General features: G+C 41.4%; 1 protein-coding gene across 2 annotated transcripts in view; it reads left to right on the top strand.

Annotated features, from left to right (window-relative positions):
* Window positions 1–9,462: 9,462 nt before the first annotated feature.
* The window catches only part of PIK3C2A (phosphatidylinositol-4-phosphate 3-kinase catalytic subunit type 2 alpha), a 104,862-nt gene continuing 96,670 nt past the window's right edge, over window positions 9,463–17,654 (top strand). Inside the window, exon 1 of one of the 2 annotated variants that reach the window (XM_065943880.1) lies at window positions 9,463–9,584. The gene's annotated coding sequence lies outside the window, so the exon portion shown is untranslated. Of the gene's footprint in view, window positions 9,585–10,684; window positions 10,901–17,654 lie in introns of those variants that run through there. The other variant, XM_065943881.1, reaches the window with a different exon arrangement.

Raw genomic sequence — 17,654 nt, 5'->3', positions numbered from 1 at the left:
CCCACTTCAGTATTCTTGCCTGAAGAAATCCCATGGAGAAAGGAGTTAGTCTTCTGTAGCCTGACCTGACAGGCTACAGTTCATGGGGTTGCAAAGAGTTGGACACGACTGAACACACAAGCATGCTGCTGGGACAAAAAGTGTGCAAGGGGTGGAGCCATTCAGGAGAGGTAAACAGGGATCAGATGGTGTGAGGTTTTGCAAGTAAAGGCAAGGTTTATTTTCAGTGCAAAGGGAAGCTACTACAGAGTTTTAGTCAGAGGCAAGGTGATCTGATGTGTCATTTTAAATCACTCTGAGATAGGGAAGGAGGGTTGAAAAATAAATAAAATAGACTCCCAGTTACTCATGGGGAATGGATTTAGTGGGGCAAAACTAGATATGGGAAGGCTGATTAGATGGTGGTTTAGACCAGGATTACAGCAGAGAGAAGACAAAGAGGGCCAGCTTATCCATTAGAGTGTATTGTGGAGGTAATGCCAGGAGTATTTACTGATTGGGATGGGAAGAAATGAGAGGAATCAAGGATAACTCCTGAGCTTTCAGCCTATATAACTGTATTGATAGTGCCAAATAGAGGTGGATAAATCCTGGGAGGATGAGAGGATGAGGAAGTGGGAACAAATGTGATGTAATGAGTTGCAATCTTTCATTTTGTGCTCATCTTAATTTTGAGTTGCCTATCAAATATCCAAATGGAGATATGAAATATACAGTTAACACAAGTTTAAAGTTTGGGGGAGAAGGCAGGGGCTGGAAATGTAAGTTTAAGAATCATTTGCCTAGGAATGGTACTTAAAATCAAAAGAGTTGAAGTGTCTTGGAGCACTCCTAACTTTGATAAAGGGGAGGGAGCTGATAAAAGACTAAGAAATAGCAGACAGACAGGAGGAAAACAAGAGGAATCTGGCATCATGGAAGCTTTAAGAACAAAGTGCTTCCAGGAGGGAGTGATAACTAATATCAGGAAATGCTGAGTGGTTCCAACTTTGGCCAGATGTAGGTTGATGGTGACTTGTTAGATGTTTCAGTATATGGAGGGGATGAAAGTCCAGTGGGATGAGAAAGTAAAGTCAGCAAATATAGACAGTTCTTTTGAGGCGCTGAAATCAGGCAGAAGCTGGAGTTGGTGTATGATCAAGGGAGAGGGGAAAGTTATGTGTACAAGGGAATTACATGAGGAGGGCTGGGTAGAGAAGTTGTGAGAAGGGAAAACATAGATCTAAACTTTATTTTCTGCCCTCAGGGAGTTTATGATCTTATCTGGGAGAAGTTGAGGATAGCATTGGTCAAAAGGTCAAAGGATAGCTTTGGATTAAATACAACAGTATCCATTAACGCTAAGCATGATGTCTAATAGTAAGAACTCAATAGATGAGAGGTAGCTATAATTACAAAACAATTTGAAAACACTCTAAGATAGGAGGTAATTAAGGATTAAAGTGGGTAGGTAATAAAATGTTAGCATTCCAGAAAATGGAGAGATTACTGTCAGCCCCAATGATGGAATTTCCCAATGAAAAATCAGAATTTACCACATGAATAGTGGCTTTAAAAAAAAATCTGTTACTATGTGTATGTGAACAAAGTTGCAAAGCTCTACAGATTTAGAACATTTTCAGCCACCTACTTAATTGCCTTTATTGGAAATATTTAAATTTCATGTATCCCCAAATACCCTGAGCCTTTCTGAGGCCTCTGCACCTGTGCTCATGCTTTCTCCTCTGCCTGAAACCCCATTCCCCACCTTTACCCTCCTCAGGGCTACCTCCCCTGGGAAGCCTCCCTTGCCCCGCCCTCCCCTCCAGCAGGGCTGGAAGGTCCTGTGTTAGGACCCTGTGCACAATTTTACCATAGCTTGTACCATAGTGTATTGACATTTTGTTTTTGTGTACCTGCTGTGTTTTTTTCCGTTGCTTTTGGGTTTACCTGACAGCAAGCTTTCCAAGGACAGTGTCAAGATTGTATTCACCCTCGTTTCCCTTGTACCCAGTCCAACTTCTGGCTGGTCTCAATCAATGTTTATTGAACCCAACTGAATCTACTACTAGGACTAGGGTGGAATATCCTGGACACAAGTCCCTGAAGGACTGATAACTAACTTAAACACCCCACATAATGCTATAACAGGTTTATAGCGTGAGAACCACTCAGGACCCCATCATTCATCACTCCCCCTGAGTCTGCACAACTCCACATTCTTGAGCTGTTTTATATCACTTCCCAGTAAACTTTTTCAAAAATTCTATTCTTTTATTATTCGACTTCTAATCAAAATGTATTAACATCCAGTGCAGTCTAACTATATTTCGTGTTGCTAAAGTTGCAAAGTTGCTAAGCTCTCTTCTATTTTTTTCTCCCCTAATTTGAAAGGAATACATGCTCATAGTAACAAAGCCAATCTGTATGAAAGGAATATACAGTAAAAAGGAAGGCTCCATCTTGTTTGCTGATCCATAGCCTGCCAGGTCCTCTTTGTAGAGGCAGCCACTACTACAAATTTCTGTGTATCCTTCCAGAGGTACACTATGTTATTACAACACACTTCATGCTTTAAAACGTTAAGTGCTGGCATTGCACAGATTATTAGCAACCTAGCATTTTCCTTTAACAGAATGTATTGGAGATTATTCTACATTGGAGATTTTTCCTTACAGTACATATTTTCAACAGCTGCATAGTATCGTAGCTCCCATTTTATGACATATCAAATCTATTTGACCCATTCCCTATTGGAGGAAATTTAGGTGGGTCTCACTCTTTTCCTACTATGTGATTATTATAGATTAACTTGTATCACCCCCAAAATTTATATGCTGAAGTTCTAACCCTAGTATCTCAGTATGTGACCTTACTTGGAGATAGAGTCAATATAATCAAGTTAGAATGAGGTCATTAGGGTGGGTCCTAATCCAATATGACTGATGTCCTTATAAGAAGAGGAAATTTGGATGAAGACACTTAGGAAGGAAGAGATCTAAAGCCACAGGAAGAAGACAGTCATCTACAAGCCAAGGAGAGAGACCTAGAACATATCCATCCCTCACAGCTATCAGATGGAACCAACCCTGTCAGCACCTTGATCTCAGACTTCTGGCCTCAAGGACTGTGAGACAATAAATTTATTGTTTAAACCACTCAGTTTGTAGTACTTTGTTGTGGCAGCCCTGGCAAACCAATTACAATGATGCTTTGATGAATACCTTTGTGCATGTATTTATAGAAGCAAATTTATCATCTCTCAATCATGGCATTTTACCTCCTGGTCAATTTCTTCAACTGAATCAGTGATATCCCTAAAGTCTACCTCACCTGCTCATGGAATGGCCAACAGCAGACCCTTGAACATGTGAAGTTCTTTCATACTTCTGTGTCTTTGCGCATATCCTTTGCCTAGAATGCCCTTCCTCCTGAGATGATCTTGAAAAACTCCAATACCGTCACTTCAAGTGCGGCCTCCTCTGTGAAACCTTTAATCAGCCTTTGGGATGGCACCCTATGATTTCCACCTCCTAGTATTCAAGCCTTTGTGTATTCCCCATCTTTGTGTACTGCTCTTCTCTTTATTGCGGACTGGACTTACTGCCTCACTTCTAATGAATAGAGTATGGCAGAAATGATGGGGCATCAATTAGATTACAAAAAGACCTTGGCTTCTGTCCAGAGGCACTTGCTCTCACACATGCTTATCCTCTCTTCCTCTTTCTTGGTCACCAACACTGAGGGGAGCCTGATGTCATCCTGTGAGGAGGCAACTTTGTGGAAAGGTTCTTGTTTCAAGTGATCAAGTCCCTTTAACAACCACATGAGTGAAAATGGAAGTGGATCTCTCCTCTCATTCAAGCCTTTAGAGGAAACTGGACACAGATAGCTTGACTACAACCTCATGAGAAAACCCTTGGGGCAAAAGTCCCACCTAAGTCATACCTGGATTCCAACCAAAGAAATTATGAGATAGCAAATCTTTGTTGCTATGAACTGCTAAGCTTTGGGATAATTTGATATGCAGCAATAAATAACTAGTATACCTTCCATCCTCCTGTCTTCTCCCCAGTAATGCTCTTAGCACACTACACACTCTTGGCACACTACAACATATTTGTTTTGAAATCTTTTCCCCCTAATTGAGTAACTCCAAGGACAGGAATCCTGGCTCATTTAGCTTTATATTTACTGTGTCTTACACAAAGTCCAAGCTACCATCATCACTTCCCTAGACTGTTGCAATAACCTCCAACCTGAGCTGCCCAAATCCCCTCTAGCCTCTGTCTAATTCATTCACTACCCAGCATTAAGAACCTTTTTAAAATGCAACTTGGGTTATCTGAGAGCATAAAATCCTTCTCCTGATTCTTAGGATAAGGACCTAAATTTGTAATACAGCCCCCCAGGTCTGGCAGGGTCCGCCTGCCTCCCCACCACATCCAAAGCCACTTCCGCATTGTTCCCAGCACAACAGCAACACTGCTCTTTCAGTTCCTCCGTTGAACCATGCGCCTTCCTCCTTTGCTATCTTTGCTCACACTGTTCCCTCTGTCTGGGATGCTTTTCCCCCCTCCTCCTCAATTTCTACTCATTCTTTAAATCTGAGCTCAATGTAATTTCCTCAGGAAATACATTTCTGCCTTCCCTTCTAAATCAGAGAACCCTACAGTTTTCCTCCATACCACTTATCACAGTTGAAATTAAATGACTTTAATTAGGTGTTTAATATTTGTCTCCCCTGTTGGACTCTGAGTTCTATGAGGGCAGGGACACCTTATCTTGTTCACTACTCTATCTCCAGCACAGACCACGGTGTCTGACCTATTGAAAATAAGGGCTCACTAATTTTTTCCTTCTATTTTTTGCTGAGTGAAACACAGGACAAACACTTCCTATTCTTTCCACAAACTTGAAATCTTTTCATCATCTACACATTTAATCTTCTGAGTGTCACCCCTCTATGCAAAGAAATAGTGGAAAACAACAGAATGGAAAAGACTAGAGGTCTCTAGATACCAAGGGAATATTTCATGCAAAGGTGGGCACAATAAAGGACAGAAATGGCAAGGACCAAATAGAAGCAGAAGAGATTAAGAAAAGGTGGTCAGAATACACAGAAGAACTATCCAAAAAAGGTCTTAATGACCCGGATTACCATGATGGTGTGGTCTCTCACCTAAAGCCAGACATCTTGGAGTGTGAAGTCAACTGAGCCTTAGGAAGCATTACAATGAACAAAGCTAACGGAGGTGATGAAATTCCAGCTGAGCTATTTCAAATCCTAAAAGATGATGCTGTGAAAGTGCTGCACCCAATATGTCAGCAAATTTGGAAAACTCAGCAGCAGCCACAGGACTGGAAAAGGTCAGTTGCCATTCCAGTCCCAAAGAAAGGCAATGCCAAAGAGTATTCAAACTACTGTACAGTTCAGTTCAGTCACTCAGTTGTGTCTGACTCTTTGAGACCCCAAGGACTGCAGCACGCCAGGCTTTCTTGTCCATCACCAACTCCCAAAGCCTGCTCAAACTCATGTCCATTGAGTCAGTGATGCCATCCAACCATCTCATCCTCTGTCATCGCCTTTTCTTCCTGCCCTCAATCTTTCCCACCATAAGGGACTTTTCCAATGAGTCAGTTCTTCACATCAGGTCACCAAAGTATTGGAGTTTCAACTTCAGCATCAGTCCTTCCAATGAATATTCAGGACTGATTTCCTTTAGGACTGACTGGTTGGATCTCCTTGCAGTCCAAGGGACTCTCAAGAGTCTTCTCCAACACCACCGTTCAAAAGCATCAATTCTTCGGTGCTCAGCATTCTTTAATGTCCAACTCTCACATCCATACATGACCACTGGAAAAACCATAGCCTTGACCAGATGGACCTTTTTTGGCAAAGTAATGTCTCTGCTTTTTAATATGCTGTCTGGGTTGGTCATAGCTTTTCTTTCAAGGAGCAAGCGTCTTTTAATTTCTTGGCTGCAAGTCACCATCTGCAGTTATTTTGAAGCCCAAGATAATAAAGTCTCTCACTGTTTCCATTGTTTCCCCATCTATTTGCCATGAAGTGATGGGACTGGATGCCATGATCTTTGTTTTCTGAATGTTCTGTTTTAAGCCAACTTTTTCACTCACCTCTTTCACTTTCATCAAGGGGCTCTTTAGTTCTTCTTCACTTTCTGCCAAAAGGGTGGTGTCATCCGTATATCTGAGGTTATTGATATTTCTCCCAGCAATCTTGATTCCAGCTTGTGCTTCCTCCAACCTGGCATTTTGCATGATGTACTCTGCATATAACTTAAATAAGCAGGATGACAATATACAGCCTTGATGTACTCCTTTCCCGATTTGGAACAAGTCCATTGTTCCATGTTCAGTTCTGTGATCCACACAGTCAAAGGCTTTGGAGTAGTCAATAAAGCAGTAATAGATGTTTTTCTGGAACTTTCTTGCTTTTTTGATAATCCAATAGATGTTGGCAATTTGATCTCTGGTTCCGCTGCCTTTTCTAAATTCAGCTTGAATATCTGGAAATTCATGGTTCACATACTGTTGAAGCCTCACTTGGAGAATTGTTCCATGTCTGGTTCTAACTGTTGCTTCTTAATATGCACTACTGTACAGTTGCACTCATTTCACATCTAAGCGAGGTATTGCTCAAAATCATTCAAGCTAGGCTTCAACAGTTTGTGAACCAAGAACTTCCAGATGCTCAAGCTGGATTTAGAAAAGGCAGAGGAATCATATTAAATTGCCAGCATCTATTGGATCATAGAAAAAGCAAGGGAATTCCAGAAAAGCATCTACTTCTGCTTCACTGACTATGTTAAAGCCTTTGACTTTGTGGATCACAACAAACCGTGGAAAATTCTTAAAGAGATGGGAATACCAGGCCACCTTACCTGCCTTCTGAAAAACCTGCAGGCAGGTCAAGAAGCAACAGTTAGAACTGGATATTGAACAACAGACTTGTTCAAAATTGGGAAAGGCTGTATATAGTCACCCTGCTTATTTAATTCCTATGCAGAGTACATCATATAAAATGCCTGGCCGGATGAAGCACAAGCTGGAATCAAGATTTCTAGGAGAAATATCAACACCCTAAGATACGTAGATGATTTCACTCTAATGGCAGAAAGGGAAGAGGAACTAAAGAGCATCTTGATGAGGGTGAAAGAGGAGAGTGAAGAGGGGGCTTAAAATTCAACATTCAAAAAACTAAGATCATGGCATCTGGTCCCATCACCTCTTGGGAAATAGATGGGGAGACAGTGGAAACAGTGTCAGACTTTATTTTTTTTTGGGCTCCAAAATCACTGCAGATGGTGACTGCAGCCATGAAATTAAAAGATGCTTACTCCTTGGAAGGAAAGTTATGACCAACCTAGATAGCATATTAAAAAGCAGAGACGTTGCTTTGCCTTCAAAGGTCTGTCTGGTCAAGGCTATGGTTTTTCCAGTGGTCATGTATGGATGTGAGAGTTGGATTGTGAAGAAAGCTGAGCACTGAAAAATTGATGCTTTTGAACTGTAGTGTTGGAGAAGACTCTTGAGAGTCCCTTGGACTGCAAGAAGATCCAACCACTCCATCCTAAAGAAGATCAGTCCTGGGTGTTCATTGGAAGGACTGATGCTAAAGCTGAAACTCCAGTACTTTGGCCACCTCATGCAAAGAGTTGACTCATTGGAAAAGACCCTGATGCTGGGAGGGGTTGGGGGCAGGAGGAGAAGGGGACAACAGAGGATGAGATGGCTGGATGGCATCACTGACTCGATGGACATGGGTTTGCGTAAACTTCGGGAGTTTGTGATGGACAGGGAAGCCTGGCGTGCTGCGATTCATGGGGTCGCAAAGAGTCGGAGACGACTGAGCGACTGAACTGAACTGAACTGATTGATCAGAGCCTATGAAGGAAATATTGGCTATTCAAGAGCCATAATAAAACAGTAGTAAAATAATGAAGTCTGAATTGCAACAAGGAGCTCACTCAAGCAAGGGCCCTCTGCTGCTGGGACCCAAAGAAAATATTTCTCATAAAAAAAATATATGAAAGATACAAAAAAGTCAGATAATCCTCCCTCAAAACACAATGTTCTCTAAAGTCCCGTTTCTTCTTTTAGAAGGCACACTCAGTTCTGGAGCAGAAGCTAGGAAACCAGCCTGAGACAATTGGTTTTCCCCTCCCCTTTTAATCTCTTGAGAAAGAGCTGCCAATTCTAGAAATTCCTCCTTTGATCAGAAGATAAAGCAGAACAATGCTGTAGCACTAAGCGGATTCCTAAGGGACATTCTTCAGGGGTGTGTAAAGCCTGCCTGGAAGTGTGTATACAAAAAGGAGAAGGGGAGTTGGTGGAAATGGAGGGGTGGGTAGACTAGAGATGATAGTCACAGCCAGAAGGAATAATCTATACAGTTGCTTCTAGACTCCATAGAGGAGCAACTCCAGCCAGTCTTATTTCCTGGGAGGCATAGGCATGTATATTACAATGATAAAAGGCTTCATCTAATTAGCATCCTCCCTCAAAAAAAAAAAAAAAGGGAAGAAAGAAAAATTCAGATAAATTTTTCACCGTTTGTTGGAGGTGACTTTTTTGTTCTTGTTTTTACTGAGAATTGCAAACTAGTCTATCACATTAGATTGTGAATCTCTGGAAGGAGGTCTGTTTAAAATATAAAACTACGATGGATTAGAGCTAGGACTAAGTTTGAATCATGCCGCCAGCTTCACCGTCTGTAAAACGGGGGTAATTTTCCTATCTGTTTAACATGGTCACGTAATTTTTTTTTTGATGTTACACTTGAAGACTAAATATTTTATGAGCATAAGCTCATTCAATTCTCACGAGGAAGGTATCATTATGGAGATTGTACGTAAAGATATTTTGTGATGTAGAAAAGAGCCGTCTGGTTCTGAGATATCATTGGGCCACCTTCTCACCTGGCTGTTGCGAGTGATGCGAAAGCACTCCACGTGATGGGCGGACTACTAATTACACACTTCGCAGCACCTGATCCACTGTGAGGAAGCGGTAGACGCTGGCTGGAGTGAACGATTTTATATCTTCCCTGTTCCTTTCAATCCTCCAATCACAAACTAATCTCCGCAGGCCTGGGGCCAAAACCACGAATCTGGGAGCTGCAGTCTGGATGGAGGCGTGCGCAGAGTCCCAGAAGAGGGCATGAGAGCAGTAAAGTAGTTCGGTGGTTGGGCGGCTCTTTGGACGCCGGGCTTGAGAGGTGGCCGGCTAGGGTCCCCGGAGTCCCTCTCTGGTCTGGGGCTGCACAGAGAGACGTCCTGAGCATGCTGGGCACTGTACCCCCGGAGCCGGGCTCGTCCGCAGCTACTGGAGTTAGAGCCTCACGCGACCCACCCAAGCCCCGCCCATTACCTCAGGTAGGTCCTCCGCACCAGCCAATCCGGAAGAAGCCTGGATGCGGAAGGCGGTGCTTTCCCGGCCGGAAGTGACGTCTATGCTTGGCTGGCCGCGGAGTCCGCCGAAGCTCTCGGCTGCGGCTGAAGCGACTGAGTGGAAAATGGCTCGGATTGTTGAGGCTGTGGCGCTTTGGGTTGTGGTGGAGGCAGAGGCTCAGGCAGCGTGAGGTGAGGAACAGTAGGTGCGGCGGGGGCCAGAGCCGGGGACCCTGCTCTCCAAAGGCGCTGAAGGGCCCCTGGGGTCTTGGATGGGAGAGTCTCTTGCCGCGGCCCCAAGTCCCCCGGTTGTCCGCTTCTGACCCTCCATCCCGTACTCTTGGCGCTGCCCCAGTCCGACTCACCTCTCCCTGGGCCTTGCTTCCATCCCGGCCGTTGCCAGCTTCCCCTCCGAAGGTGCCCGCATCCCACCATGACCCTCTTGTCGGGGGTGGTGGGTGGGGGGCTCCTGGGAGTTAGTATTGTCCGAAAGGGCGAGGGGAAGCCTTCCCCTTGTTCTCGGGACCCGGCTGGAGCCGCGGTGGCGGGTCCTATTCTCTGGTCGAATTGTTGAATTCTGCCGAGTGCGGGTGTTGAACTTCTCAGTTGTGAATCGTCCCCCGCCCCCCTCCCCGCTTCTTTTGGCCTCCTTGTCCCATCTCCGGCTTTGGGGGCTACAGATCCTTTTTCTTCTCCACACCCTCCTCCCCGGTTGCTTTTTTTTTTTTTTTTTTTTGCCGCGAATCCACTTGCTTCAGGAAGACAGTATTATTTCTCTGTGTATTTAGCGCATCATCTTTCTGGGAGGGCGGTCAGATTAAAAATATTTGCCTAAGTCTTCCTAAGTGACGGAGGAACAATAATTGAAGGATAAAAGCCCATGCTTATTTTCCTCGCTAGATGGTTTGGCTTTAAAAACGAGATTCTGCAGCTTTGGAGTTTTTTTGGGGGGGAGGCGGTTGGAGCAGGCATTGAGGAGGGAAATGAGGAAGGAGAAAAATAAGTGAGGAGTAAAGTCTGGAGATAAGGAACGTGGAAGAGGGAGCCTGTGCTACTTCTTTCCCTCTGTTAGTCTGATGGAAGTTCGGGTTGTAAGTATATTTTTATTTTGAACAGTGGGTGTTGAATTGAGTGTAAAGTAGGAGACCTTTGTCTTTGAACAAGCTTATTTATTAAAGCAGTACCCTAAAATCTTTCCAGGTGGGTGTCAGGCAGAAAGATGCTGTTGGGAAAATTGTGTAACATTGGAGCAGCAAAGCCACAGATGAGAAGAGATTCAGAAAAAAGAAAGCTATTCTTAGAAGAGTGGTGGAGACTTATTATGAAAAGAAGGAACGCCGTAGGGAGGTCCAGGAACACTGATTCCAGGCTAGACTTTGTACCTTTGCCTCCTTGGTTGGCTTGTGGTTAAGTTTCCACAGAAGACGCCTCTCAGCAACTCTGCCGGGGCTGGGGCTGATGCTTTTATTCAGAGGAGCTTTGACCGAAGGTTGAGGTCTTGAGTTGAGGTCTGTACTGTTGAAGATAACTGCTTGTTTAATATTATGATAGTTTTTAAGTACAGAAAAGCATTTTGACTGGATTATTTAAATCAAACCTATTTCAAGAGTGATTTTACATAGGTACAAAGCACATACAGAGCTGCTTCAAGTAATTTTGCCTAAATTAATAGATTCCAAACCAGTTTTTTCTTAGGAAAGTTTCTGTTGTGATTGTTTTGTATGCATGTCGCTTGCAGTTTTTCTTGGCAAGCAATATATGTACATTGTTTTCATCCATAGGTTTTACAGTTTTTTCTGTTTCATGGGATATACATGTTGGCATGGTTGCATTTAGGAATTCTAGAAACTATAACTTGATGTAATAATTAGTTGTATATTAAGCATATAAGTCATTGTTTCTTCCTTCTGCTGTAAATGATTCTAAAATTTTCAATTAATTGAAGATTGCTACATCAGTTCCCATGTCCAGGAATCGTTCTTTAATCTAGCCCAGTGTTTTTGCACTTAGTAAGCACATTCAGTAAATGAACTTATACCTAACCAAGAATGTTGAATTTCCCAAGAGTTCAGAGTTCTTATCAGAGCATCTGACCAAATTTTTCAGAGCAACAGGGCGAAGCAATTTTTTTTATGCTGTGTAACTTGTGTTTCTTTGATAGTATTAATTACCCATTTTATTGTATTTGCCATATTCCAAAAATAATTTTAAGGCATGTAAATTATAAAGGTGAATGTTTCAGTACAGTTCACTTACTTGATTTGTTAGTTGTACCTAACTAAGGCTAAAAGTCCATCTTATGGAAGATCTTGCTGTATCCAGAGGGCCTGCTGCAGGGTGCCTGGTACAGCGGTGGTTCTAGGAATAGAAAAACGAGTGAGATAGTACTTGTCCTCAATAAGTTCTCTAGTCCATCTGGGGAGATAAACACAAACTAGAACAGTATGATTATAATGGCATGTAAGGATGGTGGATCAAAATACTAAGAATGATGGATTGTGATCACCTGACCTGAGAGATGGGGAGAGAATGAGTGCCTCTGATGAGGTTGGAGGTGCTCAAGTTGAGTCTTTTTTTTTTTTCAAATTGAGTCTTAAAGGATGAATTCTTTTTATTAATGAGGGAAAGTTAGACGTTATCATCTTCCAGACCCTGCTGAGATACTACCAAGCTGTTTAATACCTCTGGTATCTTGTTTCTTTCATGTTAGAGTTAGACTACATCTAAATCACTGCTGTTCAGTAGAAATATTAAATGAGAGCCACATATATAAGATATTTTACATTTTCTTGGTAAATCTTTGAAATCTGGTGTTCATTTTACACTTAGAACACATCTTACTTTGGACTAACTACTTGTCAAGCTCTGGTAGCTGTTGTGTTTATTGTTTAATTGGTAAGTTGTGCCCCCAACTCTTTTGCGATCCTGTGGACTGTAGCCCGCCAGATTCCTCTGTCCGTGGGATTTCCCAGGCAAGAATACTGGAGTGGGTTGCCATTTCCTTCCCCAGGGCCTCGTCCCTACTCAGGGATTGAACCCGAGTCTCCTGCATTGGCAGGTGGATTCTTTACCATTGAGCCATCTGGGAAGCCCTGTTTGTGTTTAGCATATACCATACTGGACAACCAGTTCAAAAGTATGAAAATTCTGCTTTTCTGTCTTGGATTCTTGCTTGAAAAGGAAAAACAACTCCTATGAGAATTGTATAAATGTAGTCATTTATAATTTCTACTCATTTTGATAGTATTCATACATGCCTTTAGATTGGAATTATACTTGAAAATGATTTGCTCTAGGATATCTTTCAGGTTGTTCATAGAGTTTTTGTTGGGACTAGAAGGAACTGTTTTCCCTGGATCTGGTGCAGTCACATTTTGAAATATCTTTATTTTGTGCTTTTATGTATACTTTGTATCTCTCTTGGTCTCTGCAGTCTGTTCTTTATAACAAGTGATGGATTCAGAACACAATGAGAGAATGTACATGGACATTTTAGGCAGTTAAAATGGAGATTTGTACAATTTTAAACAGCTTTTTGGATTTCTTAAAAACATTTAAAAATTCTTTTATTTATATATTTTTGGCTGTACTGGGTCTTTGTTGCTGTGCGGGCTTTTTTCTATTTGCAGCAAGTGGGAGCTACTCTATAGTTTCCGTGCAAGGGCTCCTCATTGCGGTGGCCTCTTGTTGCTAAGCATGGGCTCTTAGGGTATGTAGGCTTCAGTAGTTGCAGCACATGGGCTCAGTAGTTGCATCCCTGGGGTCTAGAGCACAGCCTCAGTAGTGGCACACGGGCATAGTTGCGCTGCAGCATGTGGAGTCTTCCGGGACAAGGGATTGAACCTGTGTCTCCTGAATTGGCAGGCAGATTATTTACCATTAAGCACCCACCAGGGAAGCCCAGGATTTCTTAAATTTTTAAATTCAGCTATTTGGGTACAAAAGTGAATGGAGAAGGAAATGGCAACCCACTTGCCATAAACAGAGGAGCAACTAAGCACAGAGGAGCAACTAAGCACCACTCTTGATTTTAATAGATTTGAAGGCAATTACCTAGCAGAGTATTTATCTTTTCACCTTGAGAATGAATTCTGCTGCTGCTGCTAAGTCGCTTCAGTCATGTCCGACTCTGTGCAGCCCCATAGACGGCAGCCCACTAGACTCCGCCGCCCCTGGGATTCTCCAGGCAAGAACACTGGAGTGGGTTGCCATTTCCTTCTCCAGTGCATGAAAGTGAAAAGTGAAAGTGAAGTCGCTCAGTCGTGTCCGACTCTTCATGACCCCATGGACTGCAGCCTACCAGGCTCCTCCGTCCATGGGATTTTCCAGGCAAGAGTACTGGAGTGGGTTGCCATTGCTTTCTCCATGAGGATGAATTAATATACTATAAAATTGACAACCCTATTGTTAAACACATAGCTTTCATTAGTCTTATAATACAGAAGTTACATTATTGATGAATAAATGATGTACAACGCTGATTAATTTGTTGTGCATTGAGTTTGGTTTAAAAAAAAAGGCTTATTTTAGTCATGATAACTATGGCTAACAATGATAAAGTAAATAACGTTCTTACATTTGTGTTGATTGATGATTATAGAGCCTGTAATTCTCCCCCTCCACCAGCCTTATTCTCTTCGAAGTAAATAGGACAGGTATTTTTTTCATTTTCTTGAAGAGGAAAATGAGACCCAGTGAAACTGTGACTTGTTTTGGATAACGCATTAGAGATACCGCTTGAACATAGCAGTCTTACAATGCTAAGCCTAGAGTTCTTTTCATTGCATCTCTTCTATGGTGCTCGAATGTTTAGATACATAGCCCTTAACAGATTTTGGAGTGTATTGATGGGTACTTCCTGCCTTGAAGGAACTTATATTCCTTCAAGAGGAGACCAACTACAATACATATAGCAGAAAGTAGTTTAGTTATTAAAAAATTATTAGTGGGAAAGAAAAATGTAAGGGATGGTATTGTTGTTTAGTCGATAAGTCATACCCAACTCTTTTGCGACCCTATGGACTGCAGTCTGCCAGGCTCCTTTGTCCATGGGATTTCCCAGGCAAGAATACTGGAGTGGGTTACCACTGTGGTTTAGTTACACGTAAAATTGGGCTTCCCTCGTAGCTCAGTCGGTTAAGAGTCTGACTGCAGTGCAGGAGAACTTGCTTTGATCTCTGGGTTGGGAAGACCCCTTGGAGAAGGAAATGGCAACCCACTTGCCATGAACAGAGGAGCAACTAAGCACAGGCGCACACACTTAAAACAGATGAGAGTTATCTGGGCAAGGCTTTTTATTTTGAGCAAAGAATTTCGATTTTAAACTATTATTGTAGGAAGAAAGTGATGAAGTGTCAAGGACAGAGCTATTTCAGTGTTCAGGGAACAACTTGGGGAAAACTTAGATAAGAGAAGACATTTAGCTTTAAGGAAGGATTTGCATGGCTCATTTAAAAAGATAAAAGCAACACAGGTGAAGTAGGAGATGAGAATAAATAGACATCTGCAATAAATATTTAGAGGCCAGTGGTCAGAATTTTTATATTATTTGGATGATTCAGGAAATCTTAGCACGCGCTCTAAACTTGAGCTTGAGTAGTATGGAAGACATAGCTAAGAGTACGGAAAGACAGGTTGTTGACTAATGAGCAGCAGAGTAATTTGAGTTCCTATTGTGAAATCAGTAGGGACTTGGTAAGAATTTTACTATGAGAAAAGAATAGGCAGTGTTCATAAAGAATTGGTTTGAAAATTTGCAGTATGGGAAATTCTAGTTGAAACAGGTAATTTTTAAAAGTATTTTCCTATAAAAAAACTGAAATTGACAATTTACTTTCAGAAAATGCTAAGAGAAACAGGAAGATGTTAAGTATTGTTAAAGTTGTACTGTGGAGTGAGAGGAAAAAGCAGACAGTCCTTCTAGATAAAAGGGTGGGGAAAATGAGAAGAGACAATAGAAGGAAGTCAAAGATAAGGGTTACTTACCTTCTGTGAGGTGGGAAAAGAACTTGGATGTTGATGGGAGAGATACATCCCATTGGGCTTCCCTCGTAACTCAGTTGGTATAGAATCTGACTGCAATGCAGGAGACCTGGGTTCGATCCCAGGGTTGGGAAGATTCCCTGGAGAAGGAAATGGCAGCCCACTCTGGTATTCTTGCCTGGAGAATCCCATGGACAGAGGAGCCTGGCACGCTACAGTGTATGGGATTGCAAGAGTCAGACACGACTGAGCGACTAAGCACAAAGCATGAATACCTGTCTAATTAGGGAATGGGGGAATACTTTTTCAAATGTTTTATTTGCGGTTTTGGAAATTATGCAAAGCAGGTATACCCCCCACCCCAGCCCCCATAAACTCTGAAGGAGTTACCTGTAATCAAAACCATTGTGCTGTGAGTAGCCATAACCAGATTGATTTTATTAAATCACTTTATATGTGTTCATAATGTAATTTATAACTGTTCTGACTTTTCTTTTTTGTTTAGTGTGTACATGAATTGAGCAAAGTGCTCTTTTTCTTGAGAATGTAGCCTGGTTTCATCTGACTAGATTGCATGATGATATTTATCAGACTAGAATTCTGCCTATATTAAAATACATGACATAAGATTGTAGCTGTTCAGATTTTTTTTTAAAGGACAGTTATTAATGTATAATTTACTTACAGTAAAATGCATCTGTTTTGGGTGTACAATGCTATAAATTATAAAAAATAGTGACAGTATGTAACTGCCACTACCACAATTAAAATATGAAATAATTGCATCACTTTAGAAAGTGTCCTTATGCCCTTTGTAAATTGGTCCCTCCCACTTACCCTTCAGTCTCTGGCAGCAACTGATTTTTCTTTTTCACTTCTGTAGTTTTGCATTCCAAGAATGGCATATAAAGTTGGCATCATACTATACCTGTAGCCTTCTAAATCTGACTTCTTTCACTTAGCATGTTTTGAGATTCAATATACCCTTTCAACAAAAAGCCAAATTTTTGTAACAGTTTTAGACTACAGAAAAATTGTTAAGATAGTACAGAGAATCCCAACAAACTCTGGACCTGGTTTCCCCTGTTACTTTTTATGTATGTACACTGTATTTGTTAACTGTCAAGAACAAGATTCTAGAAATGTGTTTTTTGTCTGGAAGATGTGTGAAGGTTTCTGTCAAGATAACTATCTAATAATTTTTTATTGTAAATTGTATATACCAGAATTTGTCATTTAACCATTTTTTTTGCTCCCCCCACCCCCCCCAAGTGGCCTTGTTTAACCATTTTTAAGTGTATATTTCAGTGACATTATATTTACAATGTTAATGCAACCATCACCACTATCTATTTCCAAAGTTTATCATCACCCCAAACAGATACTCTACCGTTAAGCGATAACTACCCAGTCCCCTTCTTCCTAGCTCCTGGTAATTGCTAATCTACTTTTCTGTCTCTTTGACTTTACTTAATTGCAAGGATATGGAGGCAAGCTCAACTGTCCATCAGCAGATGAATGGATAAAGATACTCTGTGTGTGTGTGTGCGTGTGTGTGTATACACACCATGCAATACTACTTGGCCATAAAGAAGGGAATCTTGCCATTTGTAACAACATGGATAGACTTGGCAGATATTATGTTAAGTGAAATAAATCAGACAGAGAAAGACACACATATATCACTTAAATGTAGAATCTAAAAATACAACAAACTGTTGACTACAACAAAAAAAGAAACAGACTCACAGATACAGAGAACAAATAAGTGGTGAAGGGCAACATGAGGGTAGAGGATTGAGTGGTACAAACTATTATGTATAAAATAAGCTATAAGGATGTATTGCACAATACAGGGAGTATAGCCAATATTCTATAATAACTATAAATAGAGTATAACCTTTAAAAATTGTGGGGACTTCTCTGGTCGTCCAATGGTTTGGACTCTGTATTGTCACTGCTGAGGGCTCGGGTTCAGTCCCTGGTCAGGGAACTAAGATCCCACAGACCACACGGATTTTTGGGCCAAAATAATTAGGAAAAAAGCAAATTATGAATCACTATATTGTATACCTGTAACTTATGTAATATCACACATCAACTATACTTCAATTAAAAAAAAAGTTAAAATGTGGCTGCAGCATTTTATATTCCTGTTTGCAAAGTATGAGGGTTTCAGTTTCTCTGCATCCTTGTCAATGCTTCTTTTCCTTTATTTATTTATTTATGTTGAACTATAGTTGATTTACAATCTTGTTTTGACTTCAGGTGTTTGTGGTT

The sequence above is a fragment of the Muntiacus reevesi genome, chromosome 9 (assembly GCF_963930625.1).
Source record: "Muntiacus reevesi chromosome 9, mMunRee1.1, whole genome shotgun sequence".
NCBI lineage: Eukaryota > Metazoa > Chordata > Mammalia > Artiodactyla > Cervidae > Muntiacus > Muntiacus reevesi.
This window is presented reverse-complemented; position numbering and strand designations above follow the sequence as displayed.